Below are 23,084 nucleotides of genomic sequence, written 5' to 3'. Positions count from 1 at the left end.
CCCTTCTTTTCTCCTTCCCAATACCCAACCTCTACTCTTTCTTTGTTGGCTACTCTCTTCAAGGTCCTCTGTCATGCTTATTCCCTTCTCTGTAACTTTTGGCCAAGTGACCTTTCCCCATCCTCTTCATTTATCCAAACCTTTGTCAGTCAAGTACTGACTGAAGTCCTATCACTCCTATGGAGCCCTCATAGATTGGACTGGGTCACATTGATCTAAGAATTTCCATTGGCATCTCTAGTCCATATCACACAGCTGAGCATTTTATCAACAACAACAACAATGCATTTTATTGTTCTGTTTCTAAGGGAGTCTCTTCTCCCTTGCTAGGCTGCACTCATAGCTTATAAACTCTCTATTAGGCTGGTAGAGTTAATGGTAAGGAGCTCCTTAAGTGGGCCTTCCTGGAAGACCCTTTTGGTCTTCCCTTTGACTTCTTCCTGTCCTCGTCTCTTGGCTCATGGTGAAATAGGAAAAAGAAACAGTTAAGAATCACACTTAAATATGAAATCCTTTCAAGAGCATTTTTTTCCTAGTCACAAGTTTCCCTGCCAACTAAATCTTTATCTGTTTCTATTTTCTTCCATTTGAGCAGAAGTTTTGATCCCTGCCTTTTTTCCTAATCAATGGTTTAGCTGGTTATTTTGAAAAATAAAATTTAGATTTAATTGTTTCTATAGCAAATATCTCAGATTCATCTACTCTCTCATACAGACTGTCTTTTTTTTTTAAAGACCCCCATCCCCTTCCCAATTATAACTGTTTAAAGATCCTGTGATATACTTTATGAGCTTTTTAAAACATTTTCAAGAGTGATTTTAACTATACAATTTTCATCCTAAGCCCATCAAATCAAACACCTGAATAAAATGTCACTCTACCCCTGGACTTCAGAGTGAGGAAAAACCTGAGTTGAAATTCCAGCTTGGCTATTTACTAGCTATGCAGTTTTAGGAAAGTCACTCTACTACTAGGAACCTCAGTTTTTCACCTATAAAATGGGGATAATAATTCTTACTCTACCTACGTTAGAGAATTGTTGTAAGGAAAGTGACCAGTAAATGTTAAATAATTCTGGAAATGTGAGTTGCTTTAGCTATTGCTATCTTGACTCTTCATCCACTGTTTGGAAAAGCTGAAAAAAGTTTTTTTTTTTCTGGTGTTCTCTTTCCAAGAATGGGTCCTTCCTAGGGGAAGTAAGGCCCAGAACAATTGTACCCACCTGCATGTGATTTAAGCTTGGCTCTGACCATCCCTTTCCAGGACTTGAGCCATACCAAGCAGTCACAAGGCAGCATAGCAGAACAGAATGCAAGCCTTGGCATCTAGAAGTCCTAGGCTGAAATCTTACCTCTGAGATTTAGTTGGTCATAGATTATAGATGGGGCAGCTAGGTGGTGCAGTGGATAGAGTACCATGCCTGGGGTCAGAAAGATTCCTCTTCCTGAGTTCAAATCTGGCCTCAGACACTTACTACCTGTGTGACCCTGGACAAGTCACTTAATTCTGTTTGCCTCAGTTTCCTTATCTGTAAAATGATCTGGAGAAGGAAATGGCAAATCATTCCAGTATCTCTGCCAAGAAAACCCCAAATGGGGTCATGAAGACTTGGACACAACTGAACAACAGTAAAGATTATAGATGTAGCGCTTGAAAGGTCATTAGAGGCCATCTAGTTCAATCCTTCATTTTATAGATAAGAAACACGAGGCCTAGGGAAGTGAAATGTTTTGTCCAAGGTCACAAGGTAGTAAGCTTTGGAGTTTGGATTTGAATCCAAGTCCTATGACCCTAGAGCTTATGCTCTTTCCACTGTATCATGCTGCCTTCCTGAGAAAGTCATTTAACCTCAGTTTCTCCATCTGTAAAGCAGGGATGACTATAATAACATCTAACTCACAGGATTCTTATGAGGATAAAGTGAGAAAATATGCGGAGGGTATTATTCCAAGATTTCCCCCAGCTCTAACTCCTGGGTTCAAATCCTATCTCAAATGCTTGCTACCTGTGTGACCTTGAACAATTCATTTAAACTCCCTAGGCCTCAATTTCTAAAACTGCAAATTGGGGGTGGGGGAAGAGTTAAACTAGTGCTCACTGAGGTTCCTTGCAGCTCCAAATCTCCTTCTGCCTTCAAATACTGAAGAAAGCTATCACTCTTCCCACCTATGCCATACCCTTTTCTTTTCTTCAAGCTAAATATCCCCAATTCCTTCAATTTCCAATTACACAAAAGCATAAATAATAGCTGCTTCAAATGGAACACCTGAAGCAGTTAGGGGTGGGGATGGAGGCGAGCCTCTTAACAGGTAATCTAAAAGGATGCATCTTTAATTGTCCAATTTCAGGCATCAGTCAGCCAGTGCTAAGGCTTTGGGGTGGAAGAAAGGCCTAGACTCTTCCAGGAACCACTGACACCATCCCACATGAGTGGTTTCCTAATTTGCTTCTATCGAACCAGTCCTGATCCCAGGGTTACAAGCTTTCCTGAAGAACTCTCAGCTCCCGGCCTTTCCATCCTTGGCAGGTAGGACTTTTTAGAGAGAGAGCAGTGTTGAGCAAAAAGTAGCTTGGGGGAACTGTTCTCATCATTCCCACTCAGCCAGTCCCTTTCAGGAGATACGTATCTGAAAAACTCAGCCTGAATCTGGGTGCTCTGAGATCATGTGTTTAAAAAGCAATAAGACTGAATACTTCTCCATTTCCCGTTTGTGAAGCCATGTATGATAAATGATAGGCAATTTCATGGCTGGGGCTTCAATTTCCGAAAATATTAGTGCTATTCCCTGAGCTCCACTTCCTAGATAAATTCTTTTTGGCAGCCTCCTCCATTGTCTCCTAATTCCCTGATTCTGAATACATTTGGAGACCCAGTATGAATTTCATCAGCTCCAGGGCCGACATCCATGCCATCTGATCAGCTCAGGAAAGTCGACTGCCTGCTGTCTGCTTTACCTCCTGGTTTGTTTGTTTTTTATCAAATTTGGAGGATCAGAGAATTGAGAGCGAGGAGTGATCCCAGAGATCATCTAATATAACCCTTTCTTTTGACAGAGGAAGAAACTGAGGCATGGAAAAAAGAATTGTTTTGCCCGATATCAATTCAAGAAGTAATTATTGAGGATCTGCCACATGCCCAGAAGCACACCGACATTCACAAGGGATGCAAGATAGTGTAATGAATCCACCAACAAACTGAGCATCTACAAAGTGCCTGGCATTACTGCTATAGTTGGCATTGTCAGGTATACAGAGAAGTATAAAAATTATCCTTGCCTTTGGCGGTAGTTCAAGGGTTTAAACCCATGAAAAGTTAACTAATAGCATCAGACAGAATATGCAAAATACCAAATGAGGGGAACAATACAAGAGAAGATCAGAAGAAGGAGAAATATCTGTGGGCTGAGGTGGTCAAGGAAGGCTTCCTGAAGGAGGTGGACTGGGCCCTGCTGCCTGGTCAGCACTTCACTAGATGGTATGGGGGATAGGCCTTGAAAAATGGGCATAACATGGATAGGTGGAGAGGAGAAAAAAGGACAGAGAGTTTGGTAAATTAAGTGGGTTATCTACGACTAGCCAAAAACTAAGGAGAAAGATGTTGACTTAGAATCAATGCTCTCAAAGAGCTTACAGTCTCACTGGGGAGAGAAGACATGAAACAACAAAAGAAAACTACAAGATAATGTAGAATCGGGGGCAGCTAGGTGGTGCAGTGGATAGACCACTGGCCCTGAAGTCAGGAGGACCTTAGTTCAAATCTGGCCTCAGACCAAACACTTGACACTTACTAGCTGTGTGACCCTAGGTAAGTCACTTAACCCCAATTGCCTAAAAAAATAATAATAAAGAAAAAGATAATGTAGAATCAAGAACCAATGTGCATGTATAGACCAGTGGTGTTGAACTCAAATAGAAATGGGGGCCTCTGAACCATACATAAGGATCCTTGCAGGCTGCATGTATTGACTTAGAAAACCTATATATGTTCCATTATTCCTTTTTCAATTAACGTATCAACAAATTAAAATCAGATAGAAACTATATTTTCAATCTGGCTCAGCCACACTAGGTAATGTAATGACCACATACAGCCAGGGGCCAATGGTTGACACACCTGGAATGGAACAGTAACCAATGGATAGCTTGGGAAGGGAACTGAACCATATTACCTAGAATTAGTAGGAAGGCTTCATGGAGAAGGCATAACTTGTGCACCCTTGAAGGATGGATGGAGTTAGAATAGGCAGAGAAAGAGTTTGCGTTTCGATAGCTTAGCTGGTGGAATGGAGAAGTAGAACACCTGATTCAATAGAGATCCTTAGGTCACTGGCTCAATCCTTGCTCAGAGGAAGTTCAAGTCTTTTGAAGAGGTGGTGTGGTTTACTAGGAAGAGCACTGGGTGAGAATCCCTAAGACTAGTATTCAAAGCCTTGTCCTTCGACTTAGTGCCTGTGTGACCTTAGACGATTCTTTGGGACTCAATTTCCTTCTCTGTAAAATGAGAGTACTAGTAACATCTAAGGTCGTTCCCAGCTCTAAACTTCTGCTTCTATAAGTAGGCAGTCATTTAGGCAAAAAGCATTTAACAAGTGCCTACTGTGTGCCAAGCCCTGTGCTAAGTACTGAGAATGTACAAAGAAAGACCGAAAAGCAACTAACCGTGTAAGAAACAGACAGAGTAGATGAAGAGAGGAAGGCCAACACAGGAAGTTCCAAGAGTCTCTGTTGTAGTTAAAAGCCATTACATCAGCTTAAAACTGCACTAAGATGTTTGGGATACTCTGTCTAATAAGAACTCTGGGTTCTGTTTACTGACAACACAAAACCCGTCTTTTCCTTCCACCATGAAGGGGACACTTGACCAATCATGAAAATGGCCAGAATTTGGGACAAGGTAGATCTGACAGCTCTGCCTGTCTCTTTGAGTGTGAAATGCTGCTCTCAACCCTTTGGGAATAAGCATAGACCTAATATTTTTTCACGTGCCCCCAAATCTCCACTTAGTCAATAAACATTTATAAAATATCTACTGTTTCAGGCACTAGGCATACAAAGAAAGACAAAAATGATTCCTGCCCTCAAGGAGCTTATATTCTGATGGGAGCAAGGAGAACAACATGGAAAGGCACGTGTTTTTCCTGTCCCTTGAAAGTCACTTTCCAAAGCAGGATAAGAACTGAGTAGGAACTGAGTTTCTCAGGTTCCAGCATGGCATAAGGGCCTAGGGTGATTCTAAGAGGAGGCAAAACAAGAGACACTGGGGAAAAAAAAAAAGAACAGTAGATATGGAGTCAGAGGACTTTTTGGTTTCAAATCCGTACTTTGCTAGCTACTTTCTATGTGACCTTGGACAAGTCACTCAACCTCTCTTGACCTCAGCTTCCTCATCTGTAAAATGAGGAGGTTGGATGAGAGGTATCAGACACTCAGTCTGCAACACTTGCAAGTGCAGCCAAACCAGACGACAATGTAATTTGGAAATATTTAACAAAATGAATAAAAATACAATAGAACATAGATAACGTTCATATGTAGTTTTCTCAGTCAACCTGTTGTGCAGTACAATGGACCGAGCTCCTGGACTAGAGTCAAGAAGATGTGAATTCAAGTCTGTCCTCAGACTCTTATTTGCTAGGTGGCCCTGGGCAAGTCACTCAATCCTGCTTGCCTCAGTTTCCTCATCTATAAAATCAGCTGGAGAAGGAAATGGTAAACCGCTCCAGCATCTTCACCAAGAAAACCCCAACCGACGTCACAAAGGGCTGGACATGAGCGAATAACAACCACAAGTCGACGCGTGGCCATCAGGAATCCTTACGCACAGTTTAGTGGCTCTCCTTTCTATTTGAGTTTGACACCGTTGGACTAGACACCCTCCTCTACAGACCTGCTTGAAGAAGAAACAGCCAAAAGATGAGTGTAAGGTGAACTATCCCCCGCCCCCCATGAAGATCTCAGCCACATGCAAGTCTGGACTGGAGCAAATTGTGAAGTCAATCAACCAGCAAACATTTGTTAAGCACCTACTATGTGCCTGCCACTAAGCACCTACTATGTGCTGGGGATTCAAAAACAAAAAAGAAACAACCCCCAACCCTCAAAGAGCTTACATGCTATAGGGGGAAGTCACATATGTTGTTGTTATTGTTCGGTCATTTCTTTTTTTTTTTTTAAGCAATTGGGGTTAAGTGACTTGCCCAGAGTCACACAGCTAGCTAAGTGTCAAGTGTTTGGTCTGAGGCCTGATTTGAACTCAGGTCCTCCTGACTTCAGGGTCGGTGCTCTATCCACTGTGCCACCTAGCTGCCCCTGTTCAGTCATTTCTCAGTTGTGTCCAACTCTTCATGGCCCCATTTGGGGATTTCTTGGCAAAGATACTAGAGTGGTTTGCCATTTTCTTCTCCAGCTCTTTTTGCAGATGAGGAAACTGAGACAAACAGGGTTAAGTGACTTGCCCAGGGTCACACAGCTAGTAAGTGCCTGAGGCTGGATTTGAACTTAAGTCTGACTCTAGGCCCAGTGTCCTATCTGCTGAACCACTTAGCTAGCCCCAAGGTCGCATATAAATATATGCAAAACAAATACAAGCTAATTTGTGCCAGGGCACCCTACCAGGTGGGGGAGGATGGGTGGGAAGGATGAGGGGGGAGAATGAAAAGAGAATCAGGAAAAGGAGCTCACTAGGAATGACTTCCGTTTTCTCAGTAAAGTAAGTGGTAAAGTTTTCAGCTGAGAATGGAAGGGGTAGGCCTGGGATGGGGGGGGTGGGGTGGGGTTGGGGAAGAGGTGTGAGCTGTTTGTAGGGAGAAGTTTGGAAAAGAACTATGGGGTCTTCCCAATGTGGAAATTCTCTCCACCAAAGCAGATCCAAACAATCCACTGTGGTTTAATTAGTAGAAAAGTAACAAGGAGTTGCCTGAGACACAGAGGAAGTCCAATGACTTGCCCAAGGTCACACAATCTGTAAGGATCAAAAACAGGATTTGAACTTTGTTGTTTCTGACTCTTAAATCCAATACTCTCTATCCACTCTATCTAGCTGCCTTTCTTCTTGATTTATAAAGAAAACAAATGTATTAAGTAGAAATGGGAAAAGAAGTCATTTTAAGATGTCTCCTTTTAGGATAGAGGTGAGCCTGAGTTTTTAAAGGCTATACCAATGAGATGTCACTTTTGGCAGGACCAGCCAAGGTGGAAAAGTATGGACCCAGTGATGGATGATGTCTGTCATCTGAAGGCTGCCCACCAGGTAATGAATATTTTGGCCACAATAACTCTTGAAATCATCCACTAAGGTCTGGAGGGGTTGCCATTTGCATGTGTCAAGGGAGTACCAAACTGATCACATCACAGATCTTTTTGAAGTCTCTGAAGTGCTGAAGAAAGGGAAAATGCTTTACCATCAACCTTCATCTCTCACACTCCCTAATGCACCACTTCTGCTATGGCCAGGCTGGCCTTCTCACTGTTTCCTATGCATGCCATGGTCGTTTGCTTGCAATGGTCCCCACACCTGACTACCTTCCCCTTCCCTTTCTTCCTGTCTCAATCGCGCCCATCCCTCTTCCTCTAGCCCAACAACCACCCCTTTCCATGAAGTCTTATCTGATGGCTCAGCTGACTGGAAACTTCCTGTCTCTTCTCTGAACCTCTATGATGCTCAAAGTAGGTCTCCTCCTTCTGGAACTTAATCATGTACGTGAGCTTGTTTTACATAGCCACGTCTTCTTGTTCAGTCATTTCAGTCACGCCCGCCTCTTCGTGACCCCATTGGGGTTTTCTTGGCAAAGATACTAGACAGGTTTGCCATTTCCTTCTCCAGCTCATTTTGCAGATGAGGAAATTGAGGCAAACAGCATTAAAGTGACTTGCCCAAGGTCATTGTCAGTACCCTAACATTCAATTCCACCCGCCTAAACTTTCACTCTCGTTCCCTCTGATCCATCCTTCATATTGCTTTAATCACATCACCCCTTTCGTATAGATGAAGAACTGAGGCAAATAGGGTTAAGTGACTTGCCCAGGGTCACCCAGCTACTAAGTATCTGAAGCTAGATTTGAACTCAGAAGATGTCTTACTGATTCCACACCCAGTGATCCATCCACTACACCACCCAGCTGCCCCACACGTCTTGAGTCTGCCACAACACCGTAATCTTCCTCAGAACACAGGCTATATCCTCTCCTTTTCTTCTTCACCACCGTGTCTAACGTGAGACTAGACACACAGTAATCATCAATAACATTGATATAATAAATATTTTCAAAAAACCCTCCTCACAACAAATAAGGGAAGTAGGGATTATTATTATTCCAGTTTCATAGATAAGGAAATAAAGGCTCAGAAAGGTTAACTCAAAGTCACTCAGTGTCTGTGGTACAATTGAAACCCAGGTTTGCTTACTCCTGATAAGCAGGAGGGGCAGTGTGGCTTGATGGATAGAGCACAGGCCTGTTGGGAGTCAAGAAGATCCGGGCTCCGTTCCCACATCAGACACTTACTAGCAGTGCGACACGAAGCAAGACCTCTGAGCTTCAGTTTCTTATATCTAAAATGAGGTGGGGTGGGCAGCTAGATGGTGCAGCAGATAGAGCACCAGCTCTGAAGTCAGGAGGACCTAAGTTCAAATCTGGCCTCAGACCAAACACTTGACACTTACTAGCTGTGTGACACTGGGTGAGTCACTTAACCCTAATTGCCTAAACATTTAAAAAAAATTTTTTTAATTAAAATGGGACAGGGAGGGGGTTGAACTTGACAACCTCCAAGGTTCCTTCCTGCTCTAAATCTATTATTTCCATTCCTGTATTCTATGCACTATGGCAAGCTACCTCTCTGAAAAGAGTAAGGCTTCTTTTTTAAAAAAAATAAAATGAATTGGAATTGACTTTTCCTGAAGAATTAGGAAGTCATATAAGGGTAAAACAAATGTCAGCCAAGATGCGAGGCCCAGTAGGAAAGAGAAATTCTCTGAAAAGCCAAAAATTTTTCCCTAGAGGTTGTTTTAACTTTCTTCTCTGTCCATACTGAACTGATGGATTGGCCATCTCTATGTATGAACAAATGTTGATGCCAGGGCTGGCTCTCAGTAAAATTGTCGTGTCGTGGACCAAAATTTATCTTCAGGGATTACCCACATCTCCTTAGGAACACAGAATTATTTGTAGTTCTAGAGCTGAAAGGGAATCAGTAGCCATCTAGGTCAACCTCCTCCTTTAAAAGATGAGGAAACTGAGGCCCAGAAAGATTGATTGATTTGACCAAAGTAATATAGGGAGTATCAGAGGTAGAGTTTGAACCCAAGGTATTTGTGACTCCAACGCTGGTCCTCTATTCACTACATTAGGATGCCTTGATTCAGAGCCCTTCTGTTTTCCATCCCCCCACTCTCCACAAAACCTTTCCTCCTATAGAGCACTCAGTGATCTCAAGATGCTTCTCTGACTGCCCAGTACATGCTTAGGCTGGCCTACCCTACACAGTGGCCCTAAAACTCATTTGCCCAGCTCCCTTCCCCACCCACTCCCAATTATCCTCTGCCTCCTTTCAGGTAAAAAACCAGATCATAATTCATATTGAGGTATTTATCAATGGCTGATAATGGCTTAAGAGTTTGCCCATTCCAAAGTCCAGTTGCTAAGTCCTGTCTATTCCAACTCCACAGTAACTTTCATGTAGGTCCCTTCCTCTCTATTCCAATTGTTGTTGTTCAGTCATTTTCGGTCATGTCTGACTCTTTGTGACCCTATTTGGGGTTTTCTTGGCAAAGATACTGGAGTGGTTTGCCTTTTCCTTCTCCAATTCATTTTACAGATGAGGAACTGAGGCAAACAGGGTTCAGTGACTTGCCCTAAGGGCCTAGGTCATTGCTAGTGCCCTAATAGGCATTCAATTCCACCTGACCAAACTATTTTACATGCATTCACTCTTGCCCACCCACCCCCAATCTATCCTTCATATTGCTCTGATCAAGTCACCCCTTTCATCAAAAGCTTTTAATGGTGCCCTATTGTGGGACCATAGAACTAGTGCTAGAACGGGTGTTACAGGACATTTAGTCCCATAGTCCCTGGTACAAGGAACAGGGCACTCTGAGAGGCCAGAGTATCACCCTAGGGGAACCATGACCTGATCCCAAGAAGTGTATGATCAACCAATCATAGGGTGGAAAAAGAGTTCACATCCCACCCTTGGGCATGATAACCAATCATGGAGCTTATCTCCAACACAATCATATCTACCAATATCCCCTCAACATTTCTCTACTTTTCCCCTCCCTCTACTGTTCAAGCTCTGAACCTCCCTTACTTTTCCTGAATCTTGGTTCCCTCAAGGCAGTTATAATCTCAAGGCTACCCATAGTAAGTACTCTTGGAAAAATTCCATCTCAGCCACTCATATCACCTCTTGACCATTACAGGAGCTCTTAAGGGGATGGTCTCTAGCTCACACGTAGTGACCTGTGAATAACAACATTACTTCTCTACTTTTTTCTTTGGGATAGGATAGAATGAGTCATACAAGATTAATGGACATACATAGATTGTGATTTGGACCACACATATTTTATATTATCTTTCCCCCTCAATCCACTCATCTTCTAAAGTTCCTTCTTGCTGGCCTCTTTCCAATCACCCAGAGTTTCACAACCTTCATAATTTCAAATCACAGAATTTGCAGATTAAAAGGGACATCAACGGCCATCTAGTCCAACCCATACCCCAAAGGACTCTCCATGTCATACCCAATAAGTTGTCAACTAGCCTCTATCTGAAGACCTTCAAGGAGGTGAAACCCACCACATCTCAAGACAACCCATTCCATTTTGGATGGTCTAATTGTTAAGAAAGTTTTTCTTGACATTGAGCCTAAATTTCCCATTTTTCTTGGTTCTGCCCTCTGCAGCCAAATGAAACAAATCCAGTTCTTTCTCCTTATGTTATTGTTCAGTCATTCAGTTATGTCTGACTCTTTGTGAACCCATGGACCGTAGCATAACAGGCCCTTCTATACTCCACTATCTCTCAAAATCTGTCAAAGTTCACGTTCATTATTTCCATGACACTATCTATCCATCTCATCCTCTGCCCTCCCCTTTTCCTTTTGCCTTCAATTTTTCCCAACATCAGGATTCCAACATGTCCCATCTTCTCATTATGTAGCCAAAGTATTTAAACTTCAGCTTCAGTATTTGACCTTCCAGTGAATACCCTGAATTTGGAATCCTTCTCCATATGACAGCCCTTCAAGTACTGGAAGGTGGCTAGTAAGTGTTCCCTCTTCTTCCTCCTCACCCCACCCCTCATCTTCTCTACTTTAAGTTAAACATACCCAATTCTTTCAACTGATTGTCATATGGCATTGACTCTAAGCCCTTCACCATCTTGGTTTCTTTCCTCTGGATGCTCTTCAGTTTATCAATGTTCTTAAATCATGGCATAAAGAACTGTCCCAAAGACAATGTAGAACATAAAATGTAACAAAAGAAATAAATTTAATTTAATTTTTTAAAATCATGGGCCATAGAAATGAACAAAATATTTCAGATGAAATCTGACTGAAAAGAGAATACAAAAAGACTCTCATTTCCCTATTCCTGAGTGCTCTGCTCCTCTCAACATAACCCAAGATCACATAAGGTTGGGTTTTTTTTGGCTGCCACATCTCATTACTGATACATACTGAGCTTGCTGTCCACTTAAGACTTTTTTTTTAGAATAACTGCAGCTTATCCCTACCTTGTGGAGTTGATTTTTTACACCCAAGTGCATCTATCCTTATTGAATTTCCTCTTACTAGATCCAGTCCAATGCTCAGCCTGTCAAGACCCTTTTATATCCCGTCTCTGTCATCCATTGTGTTAGTTGTCCTTTCCAGCTTTGTATCTCATCTGCAAATCTAATGAGCATATCATCTATGCTTTGATCCAAGGCATTGATAAATTGACTCCTCACATTCCCTCAGTCCATACGCAACATATCCAATTAGTTGCCAAATCTTGTAGGTTTTATCTCCATATTTCTCATTTCTCTCCCTTTCTCTCCACTCACACAGGTATAGTACTAGTTTAGGTCCCATCACATCTTACCTGAACTATTACAGTAATCTCCTAATTAGTTTCCCTGCCTCATCTCTCTCAATTCCAATTCATCTTTATAATTTTTTAAATTTTTATTTTTATAATGTATATAATTATAATAGTATATGTTTGAATGATACATGTTACATGATTTTATAATGGTACATGTAATTTATGAATAAGTAAATGTATACATAATAGGAATACATCCTCCAAAAAATCTCAGTGGAGACCACTGATCTAGTCTATTGTATAAAGTTTAAATTTGCCCGACTCCATAATCTTTCCACCCTTTCCAGTTTTATTCCATATGGGCCTGGAGTCAAGAAGACGAGTTCAAATTTGGCCTCAGACGCTTACCAACTAAATGACTCTGCACAAGTCACTTAGTCGCTGTCCAACTCAGTTTTCTCAACTGTAAAATGGAGTTAATAATAGCACCCACCTCCCTTGGTTGTTGGAAGGATCAAATGAGATAATATTTGTAAGGTACTTAGCACAGTACACTAGCACATAATAGATGCTTAATTAATCCTATTTCTGTCCCTTCCCTTCTCCTTCTCCCTCTACACACTCTATATGCAATCCAAAGTGGACTATTGTCTGCCTCCAAACCATGTTCTTCATTCTTCCACCCCTATGCCTTCACCCACATTATTTCCTAAACTGGGAAGCTCTCTCCTCTCACTTTTCACTTGCTCAATTCCTCCCTATCCCAACTCAAATGCCACCTCCTCATGAAGCCTTCCCTCACTCCCTCCACTGGCAACAACCTTACTCTTCAGACTTCTTGTAGTTGATTGATTATATTACACTAACAAAACATGAGTGTATTATAACTATCTATGCACTGTCCCCTCATAAGACTATAAACTCCCTGAAGGCAGGGACTGTATATTGGCTCTCCCCCAATTGTGCCTAGCACAATGCTCTCTACAAAACTGGTTCCTAATAAATATTTATTGAATCTTTCTTTTTAATTGTATTGGCATCTTTTGTTTTTATATAACCTTTATTTCCAAATACATCCCCCTCCCATCCTTTCCTAATCCAGCCATCCCTTGGAACAAAAAATAAAAAGAAGAGTAGAGGAAGGAAGCAGTGTAGCAAAACCAAAAAAAAAAAAAGTGGAGTCTGACAAAATATATGATGTTCCACACCCATAGTTTACTCCCCATCCCCCCTCCCACCCCTACAATTCCCAACACTCACTTATACAAAGAAGGAAAGAAAGTATATTTTCTCATTTCTTCTTAGGACTAAGTTTGAGCATAATAATAACAGGACATTCAGTTGGGGGTTATCTTTGTTCTTTTACATTCTTATGGTAATTGGGTACATTATGTTTTCTGGTTCTACTTATTTTACTTTCCATTGGTCCATATATGTTTCCCCATGCTTTTCCAAATTCTTAATATTTATCATTTCTTACACCTCCATTGCATTCATATGCCACAACTTGCTTAGCCATTCCCCAGTGGATGGGCATCTACTACATTTCCAGGTCTTCTTAATGCCAAAATAATAATGATAATACAAATAGTATTTCTACTATATCATCATCATTTCTTACAGCCCCATTATATCCATGTACCACAACTTACTTAGCCATTCCCCAATAGATAGGCATCTATTCAGTTTCTAGCTCTTGCTGATACAAGAAAGTTACTATAAATACTCAGGTGTATAAAGGATCTTTCTATCTTTGACTTTCTTGATGCACTATACGTATTGCATCTTAAATAAACATGGACCAGTGCTTTAAGTTAAAGGAATGAATTGCAGATAGAGGAATCTTCAATATGGTTAGACTGGGGAACATCCTTGCAAGAAGAATGTGTCTTCCTGGAATTACTCAAATAATACTCATACATAATAGAAAATGGCGTGTTCTACTTAAAGGCAAGGGCAGACTTTTATTGTGCCCACTCTTAACCTTCCTCATGGCCCTAAATAAAGGCGCATGTGATGGGCAGAACCACTTAATCCTATCACTCTCTGAGATCTGAGATCTCTTGAGTTTAAAGGTTCTTCCTTTCCTTTGGATTCTTGGTGAAGAATAGTAATATAACTTAGAAACTTCACAGTGGGTTGTCTCCCCGGAGAGAACTTAGCCCAAAAAATTCAGCTGGATGTCACATCCATAGTGAATAGGGGACCAGACACTCACCAGACTACCCCAGAGCCTCCTGAGAAGAAAAATCCCTGGGAGCAGCATGAAATTTCCTGACTAGACGGGATGGCAACACAAGCTCTTGTTTACTTTAGGAGAGGGAAGGACTGGAGGAACATCTGCTCCAAAAAGCCACTTGAAAGATAATCAGGCAATGATGTTGGTGAAACAGCTGTTCAGCAGGCAGAGAAGTAGCACGCTTGGGAGCCAGGGGGAGGAGCAAGAGGAGGAGAGGAGCAAGACAGAAGCAAAATTGGAAGGAGCCCTAGAATTCCTTTTTTTTTTTTTTTTGTTAACAGCCTCCCCGAGCAGAGCTAGGGCACTGGAAGGGAACCTGAGCCTTGCTCTGTCCTGGAGCAGATTGAAATAGAATCACTCTGTCTCAGGCTTTGCTTTTATAATCATAACTCAAAAAAGGTAATAGGGAAATTTGAGTTTTTTCTACCCATGCTTTTAACAACCAAGTCATATCCTCTGGAGTGATTTGAGGTTCATTGAAAGGCACAAATTGCCTCCCCCCAAGTGTCTCCCTAATACTTTACTACAGTTCCTGAAATTCTACCATTAAGGTTATTCTTTGAAGTGAAATTAAGGACCTGACAAAATATTAATACATTCCCTAAGATGAGCAACCCATTAAGTTATTAACAATTCTTAATATCTGAGTGGGAATAAATTAATCAATTTAATTCTACTAGTCACATGTCAAAGACCCTAAAGACAGAGAAGTTTTGATGGAATGAAAAGAGCAAGGGGAGGCAAAGTCTGTAGCAAAGACTGTGGCCAGGAGTGAATAAGCCTGGGTATTACACTAGATTTAGGGAAATCCAGGTATCTAAGAACACTCATGATCCTATAGCATCAGATTTAGAGCTGGTAGGGACCTCAAAAGCCATCTAGTTCAGTATTCATTTTAGATGAGGAAATTAAGGCCCACAGTGGTTAAGTGATTTTCCCAAAATCACAGAAACAGTAAATACCCAGAGATCAGATTAGAACCTAGGTACAGAGACTCCAAATGCAGGACTCTTTCCATTGCACCACACTGCAGAGGGGGTTGCAGGGTTATTGTGAAACCAACTCATTAGCTTCACTCTTTCACCCTGCCATTCAGTGGGCAGCCAGGTGGTGCAGTGGATAGAGCACAGGAAGATTCATCTTCATGAGTTCAAATCTGGCCTCAGATATTTACTAGCTGTGTCACCCTGGGCAGATCACTTAACCCTGCTTGTCTCAGTTTCCTCATCTGTCAAATGAGCTGGAGAAGGAAATAGCAAATCACTCCAGTGTCTTTGCCAAGAAAATCCCAATGGGGTCACAAAGTCAGATAAGACTCAAGAACAATAAAAATTCAATATCATTTGTTTCCCTTATAATCCCATGTATTTTATTTTATGTATTTAAAAATCTATATTCCTAGAAAGGGTCCAGAGGTCTTGAGAGATCACTAAAGAGGTCCATGACACAAAAGGAGTTAAGAACCCCTGCTAGATTCATCATGGCATAGTGGTTAAAGAGCTTGCCTTGGGGTGAGAAGGACCTGAGTTCTAGTAGCCCCTTACACATACTGGCTGTGGCATTTCAGGTATGGGATTCCACTGAATCTCTGCTCAAAGTAACTAAGAACGTAAGTTGCAGAGCAGGTGCTGACCTGCACTGCGGGAAGGATTCCTATTTAAGGAGTTCTTTATCCGTTGAGATGAAGGGGATCTTGAGATTACTTAATCCAATTTTTATTCGCTTTAGGGATAAAGAAACTGATGATTTCAAAAGTAAAATGACAGAGGACAATTAGCCACTGCTTCCAAAGATGACAAGCTCATTCCTTTACAAGATACTAATACTTTAAAACAAACAAACAACAACCACCCAACCCTTACTTCTTTTAGGCCACAGGCTCCTTCCTGATATTTTCCACTCACTGATCCTAGATCTTCCCTCTAGGGCCAATTGAACAATAAGTCAACATGTATTCAGTATCTACTATTTAGCAGGAATTTTGTTATAAAGACAAAAGTGGAACAGTCCCTATCATCAAGGAATTTACATTCTAATAGGGGAGATGCTATCTAAACAACTAAGTACATGCATAATATAGACAAAACCAAGACAAGGCCATACAGATTCAATTCAAGCCTTCTTCCAAATCATAGCACTCACAGTATTTGAAGAAGGTTGTTTATACACTTCCCCTTAAGTCTTCTCAAAGCTAAGCATTCCCAGTTCCTAGAATCAACAAAAATAAACATAGGTTAAGTCCCTACGATTGCAAGGAACTATGCTGGAAAGCTGGGATACGAAAACCAAAAATGTGACCCACTCCTTGCCCTTGGGAAGCTCATGTTCTCTTTGCGTATAAATATAAGGATTTATGAATACAAATACAAATTTGTGGAAGGAGTTATAACTTGGGAGGAGGGGTAGATGGGAAGGAGGTGGCCCTTGAGCGGAACTTTGAACGAGGATAAGGATTCTAAGAGGCAAAGATGAGGATGGAGTGCACACTGAGTAAAAGGGATAGCTTGTGACAATGTAAGCCCCTAGGCTGGATAGAAAGTACTGAGGGCAGAACCCAGAGCACTATGAGTAAGTTGCAAAGAGATTAATTTAGGCTTGTTATCAGGAGAAAAAAAAAAACATCCTAACAATGAGCTGTCCCAAAGTGTAATGGCCTGCCCCAAGAGGTGATGGGTTCCTACTCTTTGAAGGTCTTCAAACAAAGGCCAAACAACATTTGTTACATGTTATAGTGGGAGTATCTGTTATGAGTGGATTAGACCAAATGACCACCGAGATCCCTTCTAACTCTCAAATTAAGTGGTTCTGTGTGATTCTCTGCTTCCAAACTGGGAAAACAGCAAGTGGTACAGAATGACTAAAACAGCCTACATGAAGATGACTAACGTGAAATACCTGAACAAGGTAGACAGAAGTTGTTTGTGCTTGAGTCGTTTTTAAGTCGTGTCTGACTCTTTGTGACCCCATTTTGGGGTTTTCCTGGCAAAGTTAAGTGGTTTGCCATTTCTTTCTCCAGCTCATTTGACAGATGAGGAAACTGAGGCAAACAGGGTTAAGTGACTTGCCCACAGCTAGCATATGTGTCTAAGGCTGGATTTGAACTCATAAAGATGAGTCTCCCTGATTCCAAGCCCAGTGTTCCATCCGTTGCACTACCTAGCTGCCCAGGAAGTCATTTGTGAAGGACCTTAAATGCCAGGATAAGAACTTCAGATTTTATCCTAAAGGAATAAAATTTGGGGGCAAGGACATGGTCAAACCCACATCTTAAAAAATTTATTCGGCAGTGCTGTGGATGGAGACAAGAGTAGAGCAACTGGAAGCAGGGACATCCAAAAGGAGGCTATTCCAATTGTCCAGGTAACAGGTGATGAGAACAAAAACTAGAGCCCTAGAGGATTGATGAAGGAGAGGCTGTAAAGATGTAATCCATGGTAATTGTTGAATGCCAGGATCTGGGTGTGTACAAGGGAGAGGACGGGGGATGGAAAAGGACTTAAAGATGGCTCCGAGGTCATAAACACAGGTGACTGAGAAGATAATGGTGCCTCAACAGAAAGAAGTTTGAAATCATCAAGTCATTCCTTCTACGACATAATTTTGCAACTCTTCACCTTGCAGCTCTCCTTCTTCTGGAGAAGTTCCTGCTCATCAATATCTTTCTTAAAATGAGGTCTGGAGAATTGAACAGAACATTCCAAATATTCTCTGATCAAGACAGAGTAAAATAGGACTATCATCTCTTTCATTTTGTCACTACAATTGTATTAATACAGTCAAAGATTGTATTTGCTATTTTGGTAGTTGCGTCAAACTACCAACATATAAGCTTAGCTTTCAACCAGAATCCAGGGATTTTTCCCCGCCACATAAACTGTTCTTGTTATGGACAATCCGCACTCTAAGAGACAGATGATTTTTTCTGAATTTCAGCACAAGGATTTCCATGTGCTGAATATCCCTATTAAATTTAATCTTGTTCCTTTGGCATTTCTACCTGCCAAGATCCTTTCTGAGTCCTGATTCTGTTATATATTATAGTAGCTGTTCCTCCCAGCTTTGTGGCATATGCAGATCTGATAAGCATATCTTCTATGTATGGCATCCTTGATGATAACATTGAACAGGGCAAGAACAATGACAAAGACTGTTTCTTTTCCGAATCGTCTTCCACATCATGCCTAGTAACTGCAGCTTCCAAAGGTTCCCCATCTCTGTCAACACATTCTCTGCAACTATTCTCCCAACCCCTAATCATACCTACAAGGTGGAGCCACAATGGACAGCTACTACATCCCCCCTCAAATTTCCAGTAGCCATGAAGAACTTAAGGATATCTTTCTAATGCTATAACTAATACAGTTATTGCTTAGTTGTGTCTTACTCTTTGTGGCCTCATTTGTGGTTTCCTTGACAAAGACACTGGTTGGCCATTTCCTTCTCCAATTCATTTTACAGTTGAGGAAACTGACGCAAACAGGGTTAAGTGACTTGTTCAGGGTCACACAGCCGTTAAGTGTGAACTCAAGAAGACCAGTCTTCCTGAATCCAGGTCCAGCACTCCATCCACTACCTACCAAGTTGCCCTTTTCTAAGTTTGCTCATCTCTAAAACAGAGGTAAGAATAATACCAACTAAATGAGATCATATGTTAAGACATTTTGTAAACCCTAAACCAAAACAGAAATGTGAGCTACGAGATTGAGGAGAAAGAAGAACAGGAGTAATATATGAAGAGACTAGAAAGGCAGATGGAAGCCAAATTGCAGACAGCTTGAATGCCCAAAAGAGAGACTTTCCTAGAGATAACTATTGGTGTTGTAGAGACAAGCCATTGATGATTTCTGAGTAGAAGTGTTCAAGATGATTTCAAGATAGCCAGGTAGTGACATCTAATATTCTGTTAGGGGTGGAGACCTGGAGTTTGGGAGAAAGATCAGTGGTGAATAAGTGGATAGAGTGCTGGGCCTGCAGTCTGTAAGATTCATGTTCCTGAGTTCACCCTTACTAGCTGTGTGACCCTGAACAAGTCACTTAACCCTGTTTGCCTCAGTTTTCTCATCTGTAAAATGAGCTGGAGAAGGAAATGGCAAACCACTCCAATATCTTTGCCAAGAAAATCACAAATGGGGTCACAGAGTTGGACAGGAATGCAAACAAACAAACAAAAACAACATTACTAAATGACAGTGGGCGAGTCACTTAATGATTCTAGACTTTAGTTTCCTCATCTGTAAAACGAAAGTATTATACTAGACGAAATGACCTCTCAGGTCCCTCCTAGGAACCTACGATCTTGGGAAACTACTCAGAGGTAATATAATTATTTTCTTTATGAGACTGTAGACATTGTGAGGACAGAGATTTTGCCTCCTCCGCTATAACCCATAGTGCCTAGTATAGGAGTAGGCATGGAATAAAACACTGATTGGGCTGGGTTGAACTGAGTCTAATTTGTTTAGAGGACATACAGACAGCTACCAGACACAATGAAGGACAACATAAATTATTTATACAAGCAAATCATTTACACTGTGGGGAAGCCACAGGAAATGAAGCACCATCCAATTACGGGTCTGCCCCAGCCTGCCACTTCAACAGGAGGCCAGATTTCTTCTTTCTGTAACCTAGTCCCACAGGGTCCCCTGGAGACAAGGGGCAGGATGGGAGCGGGGGGTAGGGCACTCACAACAGACGCGGCCTTGGTCATCCCTAGAGCCAGCATCTGGACTTGTTCCGTGAAGTTGACCAGGGATTTCAGGTCAGCCCTTCACCAACAACCAAAATGTTAGCTCCCAACCCCCACCTCACCCTGAAAGAGGAGAAGCCAGGGATCCCTAGTGACATCACTGGCTAAGGTCCTTCCTATTTTCCAAAGAGAGAGAAAGGATTTTCATTTATGGGGTCAGGAGGTCAGGCCTGAATATGGAGCTTTGAACAAACAAATACATGGGAAATCCAAGCCGCCCTGTTCTAAGATGCAAACAATGAGAACTGGCATTTGGGAGGGAGCTCGGGGGGGGGGGGGGGGGGGCCTCAAAAAGCACTTTCTCCTTTACCCCTGAAGCAGATATTTCTGTCTTTCTGTTACTTTCTGTGTCTCTGTCTGTCTCTCTCTCTCTCTGTCTATCTGTCTCTTTGTCTCTCTGTCTGTCTGTCTCTCTCTCTCTCTCACACACACACACACACACACACACACACACACACAATTGCACACACTGATAAATTTTTTAAGAGCCCAAAGTCACTCTCCAGCCTACTGAAAGGGCTCTCGCCAGCTGGCGCCAGCACACCCTCCTAAGCCCACCATTGCCTGGGTGATGTATTATTGAAATACATTAAAGAGCTGTCCTGCTGACAGCATGCTAAGGTAATATGTCAAGGTACCAACCCTCTCATGATGTACACCCCTAATAGATCAGGGCACCATCACTCTGATTACACTCCCATACAATGCATCAAAGTGTCAGGGCGGTCATGATGGACTGTGGACATACATCACAGCATGGGAGGCCTGCTGACAGGCTGTTCCCCAACACAAAACTCACGTCAGGGACATGATTTAGGAGCATGGCCAGGACCCCTCCCAAGAACGCCAATGCAGCAAAAGTGAATTCCTTCATTTCTACTAGGAGGGGAAATTTGTAAGCTGGGAAAGAGATGTTAGAACCCTTCACTGTATGAAAACAGATCTCATGGCCTCCCCAAACACAGACTGCACAGTAAGGATTCTGGGTCTAGGATCAGAGCTCCTGTGTTTAAATTCCAGCTCTGCCACTTACCACTTGGATGGCCCTAGGCAAATCACTCACCCTCTCTGGCCTCAGTTTTCTTATCTATAAAAGTAAAGGACTGGGCTTTATGACCTCAAAGATCTATTGCTGCTCTGTCAATGGTCCATGATTCCCATATACATTCCTTTGCTTGTCCTTTTCTCTTGGCCAGGAACACCTGTCTTCACTCTTTGCCATTTATCCAAGCCCTGCTCATCTTTCAGGGACACAGTCAAGGCTTACTTCCTCCACAAAGCCTTCTCTGGCCACTCTAACCCAAAGTGATCCTCTTCTGAGCTCTTATTCCCCTTTGGGGGAGCTTTAGCAAAAAGCAGATCATAGATTTAGACCTTCATGGGCCCTTAGAGGCCATTGAATCCAACTCCATCCTTTTACGAATGAAAAAATTGAGGCACTGAATGATGAAGTAACTTGCACAGGGTAATGCATCTAAGGCAGGTTCCAACTCATGTCTTCCTGACTCCAAGTCCAGTGTTCTATTCACTATATCAGCTTAAAGCTAAAATGGATCTTGGAGGTCATCTGGTCCATGTGTCATTGGGGAGATGAAAAAGCGTGCAAAGGTCACTCAGCTACAGAACAAGCTGGGTTGCTTGACCAGAACTCTTGAATCCTAGTCTAGGGACCAGTAATTATGCCATACAGCCTTCTTTTAAGGGTTTGTAAATTATTTTGTGTGTCTGTCTTGCCTCCCCAAGGATACTTACAGGGTTCATGCTGTTCTCCTTTTGTGTATTACCAGAGGATGCCTAATGCCATCTCCAGGCGTCCTGATCTATATCTTGCCACTGGACCCAGATGGCTCTGGAGGAGAAAGTGAGGCTGGTAACTTTGCACAGCCCTCCCTCACTTAAATCCAATTCACTTGTATCATATGGCATCATTTTCTTGAGGTCGTGGTCCTCTTCAAGAATGAAGGACAAACAACAACATTACCAGAGGACTCCTAATAGAGGTTTCTGTTCCTGATGGGTGATTTTCATATACTATTGGAGATCTGCAGTAGGAGGCCTACAGGCCTATAGGAAGGCTCACTAAAGAGGCAGCCCTTGGTAAGGGTAGCTACATACTATGATTCCAAGGAGTCTCATGTACCAAAACTTTCATTACTATTGCCTCTCCCCTCTCTGCTTATCTGCCTGGAAATTCCTATCATTCAAGTCATTCCTTTGGGGGATAGACAAGGATAAAGGCATTAGCTGCAGGAGGCACATGTGCAAATATTCACATGTTATCTGATGGAAGTAGAATTCACATGAAGTTCTCTTCTAGCTCTCTCTTATAAGCACAGATTAGTTTCTCAGGTTAGTTGTGATCTTAGTAAGCAAAGTAAGTTTGGTCCCAAGAAGATTTGAAATTATGGAGATGATGGTGATGATGATGATAATGAGATACTGTTATGCCTTCTACATCATGGAAGTTAGGGGTTTGGCATCCCTCACCATCCCACACCCCCATCCCCGTGATCTGGAAAATCCATGAAAAATGCTTCAGCTCTCTCTTCACACCAGAGAAGATGTCTGAATTATTATGGTATTAAAAGATAAAATATATTAACTTTATACAATATTATACATTTATTTTATGCATTTCTGAGGTTCTAAACCTGGCCTTTGTGTGTCATCTTTGGCTTCCACAAAATTCCCAAAAAATTTCCATTTAATTTCTTCTGCTGACCGAAGATATATCAAAACCACAATGGAGATAGTCAAAATGTGGAAGGGATAACTATATATAGAAAGGCAGATATAGATATGAATATAGATACAGATAGAACATAATAACATGATACAGAGGATCAGGCCCTTGGCCGGGAATCAGAAGGACCTGGGTTCAAATCATGTCCCAACACATACTAGTTGGGGGACCCATGCCTCAGTTTCCTTACCTGTTGGACTCTATGCCCTCTAAGGCCCCTTCAGGTTCTAGATCTATTATCCAATGAACTGATATTTATTTAGAATTTTTAAAATTAATGAAGCACTTTACACATTAATATTAACATATTAATTAACTCAT

This window comes from Phascolarctos cinereus, unplaced genomic scaffold (genome assembly GCF_003287225.1).
Source record: "Phascolarctos cinereus isolate Bilbo 61053 unplaced genomic scaffold, phaCin_HiC Scaffold_3;HRSCAF=262, whole genome shotgun sequence".
In the NCBI taxonomy this organism is placed as follows: domain Eukaryota; kingdom Metazoa; phylum Chordata; class Mammalia; order Diprotodontia; family Phascolarctidae; genus Phascolarctos; species Phascolarctos cinereus.
This window is presented reverse-complemented; position numbering follows the sequence as displayed.